Source organism: Haemaphysalis longicornis, unplaced genomic scaffold, assembly GCF_048455015.1.
Source record: "Haemaphysalis longicornis isolate Haplotype H1 unplaced genomic scaffold, Haemaphysalis longicornis Haplotype H1 scaffold_6, whole genome shotgun sequence".
NCBI lineage: Eukaryota > Metazoa > Arthropoda > Arachnida > Ixodida > Ixodidae > Haemaphysalis > Haemaphysalis longicornis.
In genome coordinates, this window is record NW_027526407.1 from 26,058,111 (window position 1) to 26,073,275 (window position 15,165).

At 47.8% G+C, this 15,165-nt stretch overlaps 1 long non-coding RNA gene across 1 annotated transcript in view; it reads left to right on the top strand.

The window, feature by feature from the left end:
* Positions 1-5,229: 5,229 nt before the first annotated feature.
* LOC144141441 (uncharacterized) overlaps positions 5,230-15,165 on the top strand; it is a 74,402-nt gene continuing 64,466 nt past the window's right edge. Inside the window, exon 1 of the long non-coding RNA XR_013316602.1 lies at positions 5,230-5,333. This is a non-coding gene — a long non-coding RNA (uncharacterized LOC144141441). The remainder of the gene's footprint in view (positions 5,334-15,165) is intronic.

Consider the following 15,165-nt stretch of genomic DNA (forward strand, 5'->3'; position numbering starts at 1 on the left):
TCAACAAAAAATGGGGAGAGTCGTCCTTTCATGTGCGACCTACTCGCTCAAGTAACCATGGTAATGACGACACTGTAAACCAACGCGGGTAGAACCGCCGCCGTCATAAATGTTGGAGATTCCGGCGGCCAACCATGAAATGATGTACTTCGCCTCTGATGAGGTCGAACTTCTACGTCATAGCAAGCCGCCGAACCAACGAATAGTTTTGTCTCGTCGGGGTAATAACTTTTGTTAGCGTGAGCGAATATGCTTACTATTTTTCGACTTGCTTCTACAATATCTATAGAGTAGATTTCTGACGCAAACAAAACCACTTTGAAATCTATCTTAGGGCCCCTTTAACTCTGTGAAGATGCCGCCCTCTGTGTTGTCCACTTCAGAGCAGACGCCCTAGCACCGCTATGGGGCTACTCGCTGTGGGTAGGTTTTGTTGCAGTTTGGTCTTGTGTTTGCGCCCGATTGATGTTTGGTGTCACTTACAGGAGTCCTAAAACCCTGTTTTACAACTATGCACCCTTTGGGAAAGCTTTGCATTATTTTTTCTTTACAACGGGATATTCGTGCCGAATGAATGCCGCTCTCCCGTACTCGTAGCGCGGGGTTTACGTGTGCGGCATAAAGGTGCATTATGCAGCATCTCGAGATAGTTTGTTAGTACGATAAAATAGAACGTGAGCATCGCGAATTACTCTGTTATGGTGATTCCGTTCTTGCATTCGTGTTATGGAGTTTTGGTCGTGCACTGCGGGGACTGCACTGAGGGCTTACGCAGAGTTCAAGGCCTTATAGAAGATGTCATTCGTAAATGACGCACATGGAGCGTTGCGGTGGATTTCTTGCGTTCTCAGCTTTTGTGTGGTTGTGAATAATTAGACCACGCTTAGTTTGCACCCCGTATTTACTACCGGAATACCTGCAACCTTAATTCCGTGCCGTTTCCAGTGCTCACACGGCGTTGTAGCACATGTTTATTTCATCTCCATGTGTGTAAAGGCTTCTTTGCGAATATAAAAAATCTAACGATTTAAGTTCCCACGCCTTCTCATGGATTTCTACCAAGACGGCTGTACTCTTACAAGTGTCCGTGGCACTGTACATGCGCAAGGCATTCGCAATTACGTCGAGCAGCCAGTCTCGATTTAGTCGGGCATATCTGGAACAGGCTGGCACAATCGAGGTGCATTTCAGGAATGCTTAAATGGCCAACTCACCATTAGCTGTAGTGCCAACTTCTACAATAGCTGCCGTACTTCAAGGACAGAAACGCGCTAATAAGCACAATTTTGTTTGCCTGTTACGCTACACAGTCACATTGATTCATTTGTACGGTTATTTCAGCAAATTGTTGCAAACCGCTCTAGTGCTTGTGTGCACAATCAGCCACATAATAAATCGCTGCTGTTTCGAATTCGCCCCCGCGTACATTAGATTGGGATGGAGTGCGGTTGTCTGTTCGCGTGCGAACGGAGCAAAAAATTTAGGCACGTAATTTTTAAAAATAGGCACCAAAAAAGATTGCGATCACTGGATCGCTTAATAACTGTGAAATTACATATTCGGCCTCCTAGTTAACACATAAACCAGCGATAGAGTTCCTGAAAGACCAATATGCATACATATGTATACATATTATAATTGCAGATAATTATTGAAGTTAATCGCTCATGAGAACTCTTTGTTTCCCTACCTGGCGTAATCGTATGCAGGCCTTTTTATGAGGGACACAATATTGCTTTGTAGTAGGATATATTCCGGCACATGTGTGCATGGTACTACCACAAGAATACATCCGAAACACATTCCAAAGAGAAACCATATTACAATGATTGGCAAGAGAACAAAATGAGGTGTTTCACAAAAATTAAAAGGTGCCACAAAATGAAGATTTTACTGGACCAAATGTCCGTAATGACTGCAGATGACATTTTACGGTCTACAAGAATATGCTGTATCACAGACAGACTAATGGCACATGCAACTAATGGCTGCAAACTACCGAATTCTGGACGGCAGTGGAATCGCCGCTAGTAGAAGGTACAAGAGCTACCACTGTGACGACAGTAAAACTGAATGGACCCTGACAAATGCACGTTGGGAACTTTGTCAGAAACCTTAGCACCTAAAAATGCTCCAAATTGTAATTACTCACCAGCAGCAAAAGATTCATTCAATCCTCCCTGCTCTTGAGAGCCTCCACGACTGCAAAGTCGTGCATCACCTGTGTGCAAAGGTGGAACTGGTACATTAAAAATCCTAACAGCATCCCATAGACGAACCAAACAAATTGTGCTCATAAGTTGTGCATGATACTTGCTCTGTGGAGGTGGCTTCGCGTCCGGAAAAAATACTGGCAGTGGCATTTGGTTTTGCTTTTTAATGCCAAGCTTCTCCAATATCCGTTGCTGAAGTCGGTTCTCCTTTAACGATCGTTCGGAGAAGAAACAAAAATGTGGTTGATCCTTCTTTCATAGGAATAGGTAAAACACGAAAGTTAAATGTGCCTTCACAGGAGCATTTAAATGTTTATTGTGCACCGATAAGAACTTGCACAGCGTTATTTATATTTCGTCGGTATGGCACCGTTAGACGCATCCGCATTAGACACTCAATTACACGCGCCAGAGCATTGCGTAAATCCGATTGAAACCCTAGGAAATCGCAAACCGCGTGAAAGAAACCACACGGGTTCTAAGCGCGAGGTCACAGTACGCTACAACCAAAGGAACATGATTTGCGGGTCGGCAGCAGTATAGTGGGTGTGCTTGGAGAGCGACGTCCTGCTGGCGAGTGACGTCCTGCTGGCGGGTCACTGTGCCAAGGTGCGACCAAATTGGTCCTGCTGCTTGGCGTTATACGAGACGCTTGCGTTGCGACGAGCTCAGTTTGCGAAACGCTGCGGCGGCATTCGGCAAGCTGAGAGGAGTTCCAGGTAGGCGGCGGACGGGTAAACACAGTAGCTTCCGCTGCTATACGCTGCCCTATTCAGCCGCCAACAATCGGCGCTCATTAGCGTCATTAGTGTTTCTGTTGACCATGAAGGATGCAGGGCTCCGTCAAGTTGCTGAGTGCAACTTTTTACCCTATTTTCCGGCATAACGGTGTACGTTTACTGAAATAAACTTCAACTTCAACTTCAACTTCATGACGCACTACTTCACGTCACCTCTCCTAGACGTCAGCAACATCTTAATGGATTGATCGTGGGCAAGAATCCTAACGCCTCCGCGCCAACAAAACTTTTTCTGGTGATGTCATTTCTGTGAGGGATGTGATGTCCCTGAGGTTTGTGTACCCCGTGTAACGCTCGCGGAGCTTCCCACGCTTTTACGTTGAGCTTTCCGATAGGATTAACCACTTGCCGCGATATCTGTTTCTCTTTTTATTTTTGCCACCCTCTGATTGGTTATATAGCGCACAAAAAGCGCGTCGCTGACTGAATAAAGGTGATTGTCTTCCTGGCACTGTGTCGGTCGTCTGTTCCTCGGCAGCCGTCGGTCGTCCAGCCTCCACTCCAATTCCGGGTGGCCTGGTCCGGGTAGGTCGACGAAGGGAGGCCCTCTTTGGATATCACCAATCATCGGGAGTGGCCGTAAGTACGCCTTGCTCCTTTTTGGCCTTCCTTTGTCCACCCTCGTGCCTGATTCTCCCATCCTAGCCAAGCTGTTGTTGGCGGTGGAAAGCGACGCGCCCGACGCCCCTTATTGCAGTGCAATAAACGACGGAGTGGGCGATTTCTGTGTCTTGTGTGTTCCTTGCTGTTCGCTGCCGCTACGCCAAGTTGGCGATCTGTGGCGGAGTTCAGCGGAGCTAGCCTTGCGGCTGAATCTCGAAGATCGAGCTAGGCCGCCGTATGAATCCTGGTCCCCAGAAGCTCCGTCCATTCAAATTGATCTCTCATCATGAAAACTGTATATTTGGATGTTCCGGAAAGAGGTTTTCGTTACTAATTAGGTAGCTTAACGCCTTCTCTTTTATTTATTTTTGCTTCTACAGAAACAGCTTACAGGGATTAGCGTTGTAAAGTTGTCGTTTTCAGGTTCTTTAAGTTTTCCGGTTAAAGCACCAAATTTGTGCAGGAGGATATTTTAAAATCGGGCGCGCTGGCAGTTACTGACACCCGTTTGGTTTTACAGAATTTACGAGTTTACCCCTTTTCCTGTGTATATCTGGACTAATTTTGAACTGAGATTTAATTAATTTAACTGGGACTAATTTTGTACGTCACCAACCTGCAGTCTGTGCTCGTTATCTTGCCAAACACCCCGACGCCCTTCACAATATCGGGACGGACACTGAGACTGAAGCTGCTTCAATTTTAGTCATACTATCGGGGGATTGTTATACCCATTTGCTATTTTTTTTGTTTCCAAAATAATGCATTTATTTTATCAGTACGACTCACAGCGTTTTATTTAAACATGGGTTGCATGCGGTGTAATAAAGAAACATGCGATTTCCAGTTCTTTTTACCGCTTATGTTTTCTGGCGTTTAGAGCACAAAGTTATTAAGACCAGGGCTTTAAATTTTGTTTTCATTTGCAGATGCTGCGCACATTCTAAAACAGTCAAAACACCCCGGGCTAAACCGAAACGAACGCGGTTGCGTGAATTTAATAATCAAAGTAAGTCCCGAGGCATTGTTTCAATAATAATGCGGCCGTGGTTGGAAGTAGGATAGCAGTGTACCTTTGAGCTTCTCGTAAACATTTTTCTTCCGAGCGCGCAGTTCTGATCAAATTGGATTTTAAAATCGCCCCATGACAGTTGTCCTGCAGTTCCCCAAAAACAGCCGAAACACATCAGTTCATGCAGAAGCGAGGTGGGTTAAATGATGGTTTATTGCAAAATGCAGTGGTGCCGTCAACAATAGGAGTTTGTGCACTATAAGCCAATCGTCAACAAGATTCTATTTGCACACTGTTTCCTCAGTGTGTGACGTTGCCACCAATTTAAAGCATTCGTAGGAAACTTTCACAATAGGTTTTATAATACCAGTGGGCATTCGCCTCGCATGAGCAGTAAAAAAGATTTCACAAAAGCATGGGACAAAAAAAAGCGTCCCTTACGTCTCCGTCATGCGGACATCTACTAAGACAAGTGACCTGACCTTTCGGGCCATAATCAATCCCAGTTTTTTTTTTTTTTGTTTTGCGCGGCAGAAAGGACAAAAACGATTCCCATATAAAAGACGGAGCACAAGCGGATATTTCATATCTGGTCTTTATAGCGTAAAGAAGATGTGTTACCTTTTCCTCGTTCCTTTTCTCGCTGCTATTGCAAATAGTGCGGTAAACGCTATTCCGACAAGCGGTACATTCAGCATCGCACAGGTACTTCACTTTTTCTTACTCCGGGTTTCTTGCTTTTTCCAGCTAAATGGAAGGAAGGGTGAATGTATAGAATTTATTCTTTTTTATTCTTCTATTCTAAGCATTTCGCACTAAAATATAAAATACAACTTTTTTCAGCTGGTGCAAATGACGTGGAAAACTTGCAGTTTTCACAATATGTATAAAATTTAGGCAGATACGTAGCGTGAGGGGCGAGTAGCCGTGGCAGTGAACTCTTACCACCTTTCAAAAAACATAGGCTCACTCTGCATACAAAATTAGTCAACGCTAGTATTGAAGCAATATGTGAAACTCTGGCTTTTTCGCTCAAGAAGGTACAATTCAGTTACGAAAACATTGAATTCTGGTGTACGGCTTATCAATTTTACATGATTATATACATGCCCCCCCTCTCTAAGTTGTTCAAGCATACTGCTGCCACCCATTCATTTCTTGTAAAACCTTCAATAGTCAATCGTCCATTCGGTCATCCCGCACGTCCACTCACGCTGGACCCGAATTAGTCATGGTCATGCGAAGACGCAATGGAATTTGATGATGGTGTAATCCATTGAATATTTTGTTTGTATACATTTAAAGGCCTGGGTACGCGAACTGCGTATACGACTCCATCCTGCGGTTGGGATTGAGAAAGTGGGGTAATAAAGGTAACGATGCAGTTAAGACACCCAATTCAGGTCGTCATTTTACATCTTGGAAGATTGGTGTCCCTCATCCTTGTAAAAGATTGACCACTGCCACAGAGTTGCAAAGGCACAACGTAAAACTGGATGTTCGGAATGAAAGACATCTTTCTATGATAAGCGCTTATGATCAGCAAAAACGCTATCTATCCGCCATTCCTTCAAGCTTTAGAGATGGAAAGGAGACAATAAGCAACCAAAGGAGGACGATGTTACCAGGAAGCATACAGGTACATTTATTTTTATATTTTTTTCTTCACAGAAAAAAACAGTTTAGAGAAAGAGAGCTAATCTCACGGTAACTTTTTAAGCACGTGAGAATTTTCCGGGCAACCAGTCTATAAATGGGTGGTCATCTCACCTTGCGGTGCTCCTACTGAGACGTGACAGACATTTCTTGCGTGCCTGGTGTCCTCCATTGAGACGCTTTTCTTTGCCTATTATTATTTTTGTATTCTGATCAGGCATTATTGCGATAAATCCTTTTAGGCACCTTGGTCTCCAAGTTGTGGTGATGACCGCAGGGAAGTTGCGCGTCTGCGTTAGTTTTACGCCGTTTCACACAGCGCACCAACACGGGACCTAATATTTCCGTAGCCACGCACTACGGCTCGCATGCCACCGACATTACTGGTTTGCCATGGAAGCGGTTCCGTTCCCAGAATTTCAGGCTTTATAACAGCGTGTCGATGCAGACGTCATCCCCCGCCGCCCGCTGTGAGCACCTCATGTGCGCCTTTCTGGTGGCTTAAATTATGCCCGACGGATATTACGGGTCTAAGCGTCCGATTGCTTTGGAAATATTAATTAGCTTGTTATTTGTGTAGACGGTGGTGCGCACGACGATCCTCTGAGAATTTTAGGGTTTTGCAAAAATGAAAAAAAATGTTCACTTTTGTGAGGTTATAACCATAAAGGTCTTTATCTTCCACCAAGTATGCTATCCACTGTGCTAGGAAAAAATTCGGTACGCAGAGCATAACTTGTGAGTGAGCGCGTGCGAGCTAGACGTTTTCACTTTAGGTAGCGTCTCCCTGCTAAGATCATTTATAAGCGAAACATATCTCAATATACGTAACTACACGTGGGACGGCTCGAACCCACTCCGAAATAGCTGACAATTACTGGCCGTACAACGCCGCGACAACTTTTTACTGCAGTGTGTTTATGACGTATACCCATGGCACATTACAGTTGCTGATAAACGTTTGTTGGAGCAAATCATGGTGTTTTGGGTAGGCTTCCAAGTCCGTAAAGGCGCGGAAAGGCACACGCACTCTTGCGCGAGGCACTAGTTTTACCTGGTTTGAAATGAGCAACGCATATAAATATCACCTCGGTCTCCGCCACATCTCCGTCTCTACCACCCAACTGCCCCAATGCGACGAGCCTAACCCTACTGCTCATCATGTCTAGACGTGTGCCCCGCCAATCCTGTATGACACTGATAGCCTACCCCTGAGCAGTGGGAGAGAGCGTTGCAGAGCTGCCAGCTCGAAGAACAGGAGGGCCTGAACACTGGGGCGAGGATAACAGCCGCAGCACGCTGCCAACCAAAATGGGATGGGCAACTGCAACCCATAGTTTCCCGATATATTTCCTATAGTTTCAGTAAACACCTTTCTCTCTCTCTCTCTCTCTCTCTTGAAAGAACATATATCAATATCGTACAAGCAATAAATCTGTGGAAGCAGGCGCCTCACCGCAATGCTATGAACAAATACTCCGGTGCGATCCTCAATGCCTTGCAAAACTGTGGTGGTGGTGGTGGTGGCAAAACGTTTACTGAGCTTAAAGGGAAGAGGTATAAGGGCGTGGTTAGCCTCCTAAGTCCAGGAGGCCTCTTGTCCGGGCTGCCTCCAGTGCGCGCCGCACCAGGGCGACCTGGCGCTCCGGTGCGGAGCTGGTCAGCTCGGACTCCCACTGCTCAGGGGAAGGGGATGGGTGGGGATGTGGGTGTTGGGGGCAGGAGAAGACGAGGTGGTAGGTGTTGAGAGGGATGTGACAATGTGGGCAGTCTGGTGGAAAGAGAGAAGGGGAAATGTGGTATAGAATGATGTGGTTAAAGTAGGTTTCGGTCTGTAGTCGGCGGAGGATGTAGGCCTGTTGGGCGGTGAGGGAAGGGTGGGGGGGCGGGTATCGCCGTCGGGAGTTAGTGTGGTGGGAGAGGATGGAGTTGTACGTGGGGTCGAGAGGTGTCAGGGCTGCTGGGTCGGGGGGTGGGGGAGTTATTTGGTCGAGGCTAGGCGAGGGAAGTGCCCGGGTAATGAGTGCGCGGGCTGCGGCGTGGGCCGCTTCATTCCCTGCCAGGCCGGAGTGGCCGGGGGTCCAGACAATGGAGAGGTCAATGTCTTCAGGGAGGCGTTGAAGGAGGTGAATGGCTGCTGGCGGGGCGAGGCCGGCTTGGTAGAGGCGGCAGGCTTGCTGCGAGTTGGTTATTATGGTCAGGTAGGGTTGGTGGCAGTGGGTCAGGGCAGCGTGGGTGATGGCGAGGGACTCGGCGGTGAGCGTGGGGATGTGGCGGTAGGAGGCCGCGGTGGGGAGGCGGCCCTCGTTGTTGAGGACTGCGATGGTGGTGCTGTGGCGGGTTGAGGACTGCGCTATGTCGGTATAGCGGGTGTTGGGATCCGAGCCGTAGCGTTTTTCGAGGAATCGGACGCGGGCGTTGCGGCGGCCTTGGTTGTAGATGGGGTGCATATGCTTGGGGACGGGAGGGACGTGGATGCGTTGACGAATGGAGAGGGGAATACGTTGGGGTGCGTGTGGGGTGGCAGGGGCCGTGCGTCCGATGACCTGAAGTACCCGTCGACCAGCCGGTGTGAGGGAGAGTCGGTGCAGGTGGGAAGTGCGTTGGGCTTCCAAGATTTCTGTGAGGGTATTGTGGAGGCCAAGCTGGAGAAGGCGTGTGTTGGAAGTGTAGGTAGGGAGGCCTAAGGCTGATTTGTAGGTCTTGCGGATCAGAGCGTCCAGTTTGTTAGCTTCCTGTGTCTTGAGGTTGACGAAAGGGCAGCAGTATGTAAGGCGACTGATGAGGAGGGCTTGAACGAGTTTACAGGTGTCGGATTCTTTGAGGCCGTAGGCGGAGCCGCGGATGCGCCGAATGAGGTGCGTAAGTTGGGTGATTGTTTTGTGGAGCTGTGGGAGAAGAATTGCGCCGGAGCCGTCGTAGTGGAAAGGAACGCCGAGTACCCGAAGGGTGGTGACTTGGGGAATGGGTGAGCCGTGGATGGTCACTTGTGGGTCCGGGGTGGGCTGTGGGGGGCGGCCGCGGGTGCGGGCTCGGAGAGCGAGGAGGGCAGACTTGCTTGGTTCGACCGTTAGGCCTCTGGGGTGGAGGTAGGCGACAGTGGTGTCGATGGCTTGCTGGAGGGCGTCTTGTTGCGCGCCGCTGGAGCCACTGCTAGTCCATATAGTGAGGTCATCAGCATAAAGCGCATGGTGGATACCGGGGATGGCATTCAGGAGACTGGGGAGGTGGAGGAGGGCTATGTTAAAGAGTAAAGGGGAAATAACGGAGCCTTGCGGTGTACCTTTGGAAGGGGTGTTGAAGGTAGGGGATTGGATAGGGCCGAGCCGGAGGGTGGCAGTGCGGTCCGGCAGGAACGCAAAGACGAATTGATAGGCGCGGTGGCCGCAACCGGTGTGATTGAGGTTGTCGAGGATGGCTAGGTGCGTAACGTTGTAAAAAATATTTTTATGCTTACTTTTGTTTTGATTGTCTGTGCCAATTAGTACCTTGCGGTGTTTGTACGGTTTTCACTAATAAATTGCTGGATCCAGTTAGTCCTGTTACCTCCGCTTATGTGCTTTCACAGTCAGCTGTAAAAATGTGTACCATTTTGCGTTATGTTACGACATGCGCTGCTTGTTTGCTTTCATTTGCGTTGCCCTAATGTAACACCCTTTTTAAGCGCTCTTAAGGGTCAACGAATGAATGGATGAACAGATTGATCTTTTCAGGATGGCGCTACGGCCGAACCATGAAATGGTGATAAAAGGAAGAAAACGTCGTAGCATTTCCATTTTTAGGTCTTTCGCCGGGAGGTGGGCCTTCATTTGTTGAGGCTTCGGACTCGCGAAAGATTGTGTTTGTCTCCGATATGAGAACATTGCAGGCAAGACCAGAGTAGAGTGGTAATATTCAGTGGTCCCCTGTGCTGTTTATGCAGAGGAGCTTGTGAGGCATAATTAGCTTCCTTTCACTTTGCCTGTACTGCGTCGAATGTACTGAAATATTCTCAGCGTAACCAGTGCGTCCTTTGGAAAGAAGCCCGTGAGCCGCCCTCGAAGTCTTGCGCGGAACGAAATTCAGCGGTTGGGAAATCATGGTGTTTAGCTCCTCCTTGCCGCTTTGTTTCCGTGTCACTCATTTTTTCTGGTTATGGCCCGTGTTAAAGAAAAGCTGGCTCAAATGGGTTTAGAAAAGTGTCAAAGCTGTCTGTATAAATTGCTGCCTTTGACGTTCCTGGAGATGTCGACTTCATCTTTGTCTTCTAATCTCAGTTCGATTGTTCAGATCACCTCGGTCTTGCTGAACCATTGAATGCACAGTGTCTTGTAAGTTCCAGCGACGGCAATTCCGGATAATGATCGGTCTTTCCTTGTCGCGCCATCTACGAAGATAGTTCACTCTTAGTGTGCAGCGGCGTACCTATTTGCGCTTCAGTGGCCTTCTCATGAAAGTGCGTACCGCGGTTACATTTGTCGCAGGGAGCCTGTTGGCTCTTACGATCGTGTCTTCCCACAGAGGTCTCCTAAAAGTATTACTGTCACCTCAAATGGCCACTGGTCTCAATGTTCTGCCGCCGTACTCGTGCAAGAGGCGTCTTGCGATGTCGTTTTGAGCTGTCTGTGCTACAATATTGTGAAAGGGAGGAGTGCGGCTGTGTCTGTTACGTTCTTCTGACTTGTTGTGCTATGGGAGTCGTGCAATGACACCAAGGATTAACAGATCTAGGGTTTCGATCTTCTGGGATCGAACGTGTGTTCGGGGAAATTTATACACGCGTAGCATGCTCTAGAAACAGTGCTTTGCACCAAGATTCGCGCGCTAGCTCTTGTATCACCCCTCCAAATTCTTCAAAAATTCTTTTTCTGGGTTGGAGAGTTTTCTTCCAATCGGCGTCAGTTGCTGAAGCCACACATCCGCGACGCTTTCGGAGCTGATCGGAATCCCGAGCACCGAGTATCCTTATCCAACCGGGAAGTGGTTGTATAAGAAGGCGCCCCTGTAACGTCAGGTCTACTTTAGATTGGTCCATTGTGGACCCACGTACTTTTACAAATTGCGTTTTCAATTTCGGATGATACTTGCATGCCCGTATTAACAATAGTTTGCTGAATGATTAGTGGTGCAACTTGCAGCTCCCTGCAATCTTTGTATGTAGCTTTGCGATAATCCGCTTCAGTACAGATTGTGATGTCACCTGCGAAATAGATATGGATATCTCTGGTTGTTCCTCTGTGGCTGCGGATGCTGAATTTATAATATTAAATAGAACGCGTGAAATGAGCGAGCCTTCGCGTACTCCTGCACCGTTAGGGTATATTTATCGTTAATTGTACATCTGATTCTCTGTTCCACGCGTTGTTGTCACACTTGCAATGTTTGGCATTTATTTTTTTCTCTTCGTCGGTGACATTACTTGTGCATTTGACGCACTATTGTGCTGAGTTGTGTCACCCACCCTCGGGTGCTTTTTTTTTCTATGTGTTGAATTGTATTCATGTATTCGCTTATACTCCCTGCTGCAATACCTTCTCAGCGCTGCAGGTAATATGAATACACAAATAAATAAATAAATAAATAAATAAATAAATAAATAAATAAATAAATAAATAAATAAATAAATAAATAAATAAATAAATAAATAAATAAATAAATAAATAAATAAATAAATAAAATGCGATGGTGACGGAAGCTCTTCATGAGGTTGACCATTCTTTTTCCAGGTAGCACTCTTTCATGTTGATGATGATAGCCTCGTGTGATTGCGTGTTAGAATCTTACGACCACCATGAGGTGAAGTGGCGACTTCCTGTCCTCCAAGAATATCTTTCTAACCATGGAGAGGCTGTCCTGCGTGCTCTGTTTCGGCAGCATTCAGTTCGCGATGTATAGAAGAGTGGTGTGCACTTCACAATGTACGTGGCTAGTTGCCCTGACGCACGTGTGTTCCATTATTTGCTGACTGTGGGCGTCAAAGGGACCGGCTGTACGTTGGACACGCCGGTGGCTAGGTTACCTGGCTCAATATGGGGCTACTAGGGAATATTTGAGATGGAGGAATTACGCTCTTTGTCCAAATGCGTTGATAGTCCTAAGAACGTCCTTTAGACTTTGAAAGAGGTTTCGAGGGGCCGATCATGTAATGCCGACTTTACCATGTGCGCCTCTTCATTCGAACTAGGCCAAGGCCCATGATTAGTTATTTTCAATTCATGCTTTAGCCAACGACTCGCTTCGAAACGTTTAAACATTCGTGCGTCAGTGCCCTGGTACTTGGAAATAACAGTGTGTGGCAGATTTCTTGTGTGACCCATTGATATATTTTGTTTAGGGACAGCTTGTTGGAATATGAGAGGTATGTCGACCTTGTCGCTGAGAGCCTTAAGGGTGCGCCACAGCGTGTTCAAACCCCCACCGGCCGATGGGTGGCAGCGTACCGACATATTGCTGTGTGAGGACGGCGCGCTCCTTCAGGTGGTGGTAATTATAATCCCCAAGTTATTCCGCTTCACTTCGCTTGCAGTGGGGTGTGCGACGAACCGCCGTGGCGGCTTAGAGGTACAGCACTCTTGTTATATGCGGGAGGTCCCGAGTTCGAATGCGCGTACCGCGGGGCACCCACCGGCTTATTTGATAGCTATAGGCGTCTGTAATCGGGTGCGCGATCTTGAAAGGGGAGTTCAGGCGTGAAAAGCTGCTTTTATCGTTTCGATGTCCTAGCCTTGTACACCTCGCGGGAGTCCTGCCTTCATGCAGCGTTGCCGGAATTTCGGGGTGAAACAGTTTGGTGCATGTCCTGCCACAGGCGGCTACCGAGTTGGGCGTGCACCATGGCAGTGGAAGTCACCATGTGCCTTTGTGTGCCTTGGTGGCGCCGAGAACGTACCACTAAGGGACTCCCCGGCCTAGCGCTTGGTCATTGTGTGGTATTACAACGCTTGGGAAGTTGTCCAGGCATGCGCGAGAAATCACCTCTATGTAACCAGGCGGTTACAAAAATGCAACTTTTTTTGTCGAGGCGTGGTCGGCTAAGGCATTGTCGCGGATGATTTTATTCTCCACGCCCCGAGCGCGCTACCGCAATCGATTCTCGTAATTTTAAATGAATAGCATTTTAGTAACTCCCATAGTCACGCGGCGTTGGCGTGCCTTGTCGTAGTCCGCAGGCGCGCCTTGTCGTAGTCCGCAGCCAGGCCACTACACTATAAAGGAAATAACTGTTTCCGGCGCCCGGTTTCGAGCCCATGACGCCGCGGGCGGAACGCAAGGTGCCCGGCGCACTACCGACTGAGCCACGAATTTTTTTTTCTTTATTACCAGTCATTAACACACACTTACAACACAAAAATAACCACACTGCATTTGGTACAACAAACACCGACATTAACATACCAGCCGTGCTTCCGGCTAGGCTTTGTTATTTAATCATCACTTTAGATAAATTAATGGCTCTAAAAAATCCAACCAATCTGGTACTGGCTGCTGGACTCTCAGCCCCTCAACGAACTGCGTGGCACTCCCGACTGAGCCACGAAACCGACACAGATTTCGATGCACCGAACGCGCCTTATATCCTTCACTCATTTCTGGTTTGTTTCGCAAGCGCCACAAGTTGTCCCGCGCCTCCGAAAGATGGCGACACGGGTCCCGCGATCGAGAGTTACGACTTGCCAGCGCACCCACTCGGAAATGCTGTGCATTTGATCGTGCCCCTCGCGAGGGGGATGTCTTTCTTTTTTCTAGTGAGCTTAGAGCAAAATTCCAAAAGTTGTAGTAGCGTTTTGTGAAGCCTATATTTTTCTTTGCGTACTCTCATTAAATCAAGCATGTATGTATTGCTGTAGTGGCGTCATACAGACACGGGGGACCTACTATTTGCAACAACGCGTTAGCCGAACACGCCGTCATGCATGACCGCAAGATTGAGTAGGACAACGCTAAAATCGTGGAACACAATGACAGCAGCACGGCTACATCTGGAACCGCTAATCCTACAGCCCACATCTAACCCAGTCCATCGTAACGACGGAGATATTAATCCCGTCTACGCACACTCTGCTGCGATAACTCAAACTCACTTATACGATGCACTTCTGGTTTTGAATACATTCTGAACAAGGATTCCCGCATGGCAGCCGAAACGTCAAGGATTATTTTTTTGGACTGGCCTGCGTCTCTTTTTTTCGAATCTACCCTGCCCGACCGATAGGGTTCCGCAATGCTCTCGGCTTCTAATGCAGAACGGGTCTTTGCAACATAGCGTTTAAAGTCCAAGCAGTGAAGTGCTCGCGAAAACACCATCCTCACCACAGGCAGGGAATAAACGTTTATGCAATGACCATAAGCGGTGTATTCTTGTATATGCCGTGTTACGCAGAGAGTAGCCAGGTTGGTTGTGCCCGTATCTATCGAACTGGTTGGACAGAGCAAATGTTGAAGTGGCAGCACCCTCGCAGCGGATATCCACCTCTACATGGAATTGACCCTTTCTGTAAATTCCGTGTTCCACCCGACCTAAGCAAAGCGTCTGAAGGTGTACTGCATCGTTTGCGTCTCAACGTGGCTTACACCCGAAGCTTTAAGTTCAAAATAGGGTGGGAGGATTCACCACTGTGCCCCACGTGCGCTGTGCGCGAGACTACCGAGCACCTGTTATGTATATGCCCTCGATTTTCCCCTGCGCGAGTTACAGCGGCGAGCTTCCTGTCTTGTGTTCGACGCGGAGCAAGCCTTCAGTTGTGTCACTTTCTTGGACCCTGGGACAACAATGACTCATATTTAGGGACAAAAATTCTTCTGCGTTTTTTGCGAGATTCAGGACTAGACAAAACTTTGTAATTCTTCCATTGTGCGCATGGCTACGTCTGTACGCGTTTGCGTCGTTGTATACGCTTTGACT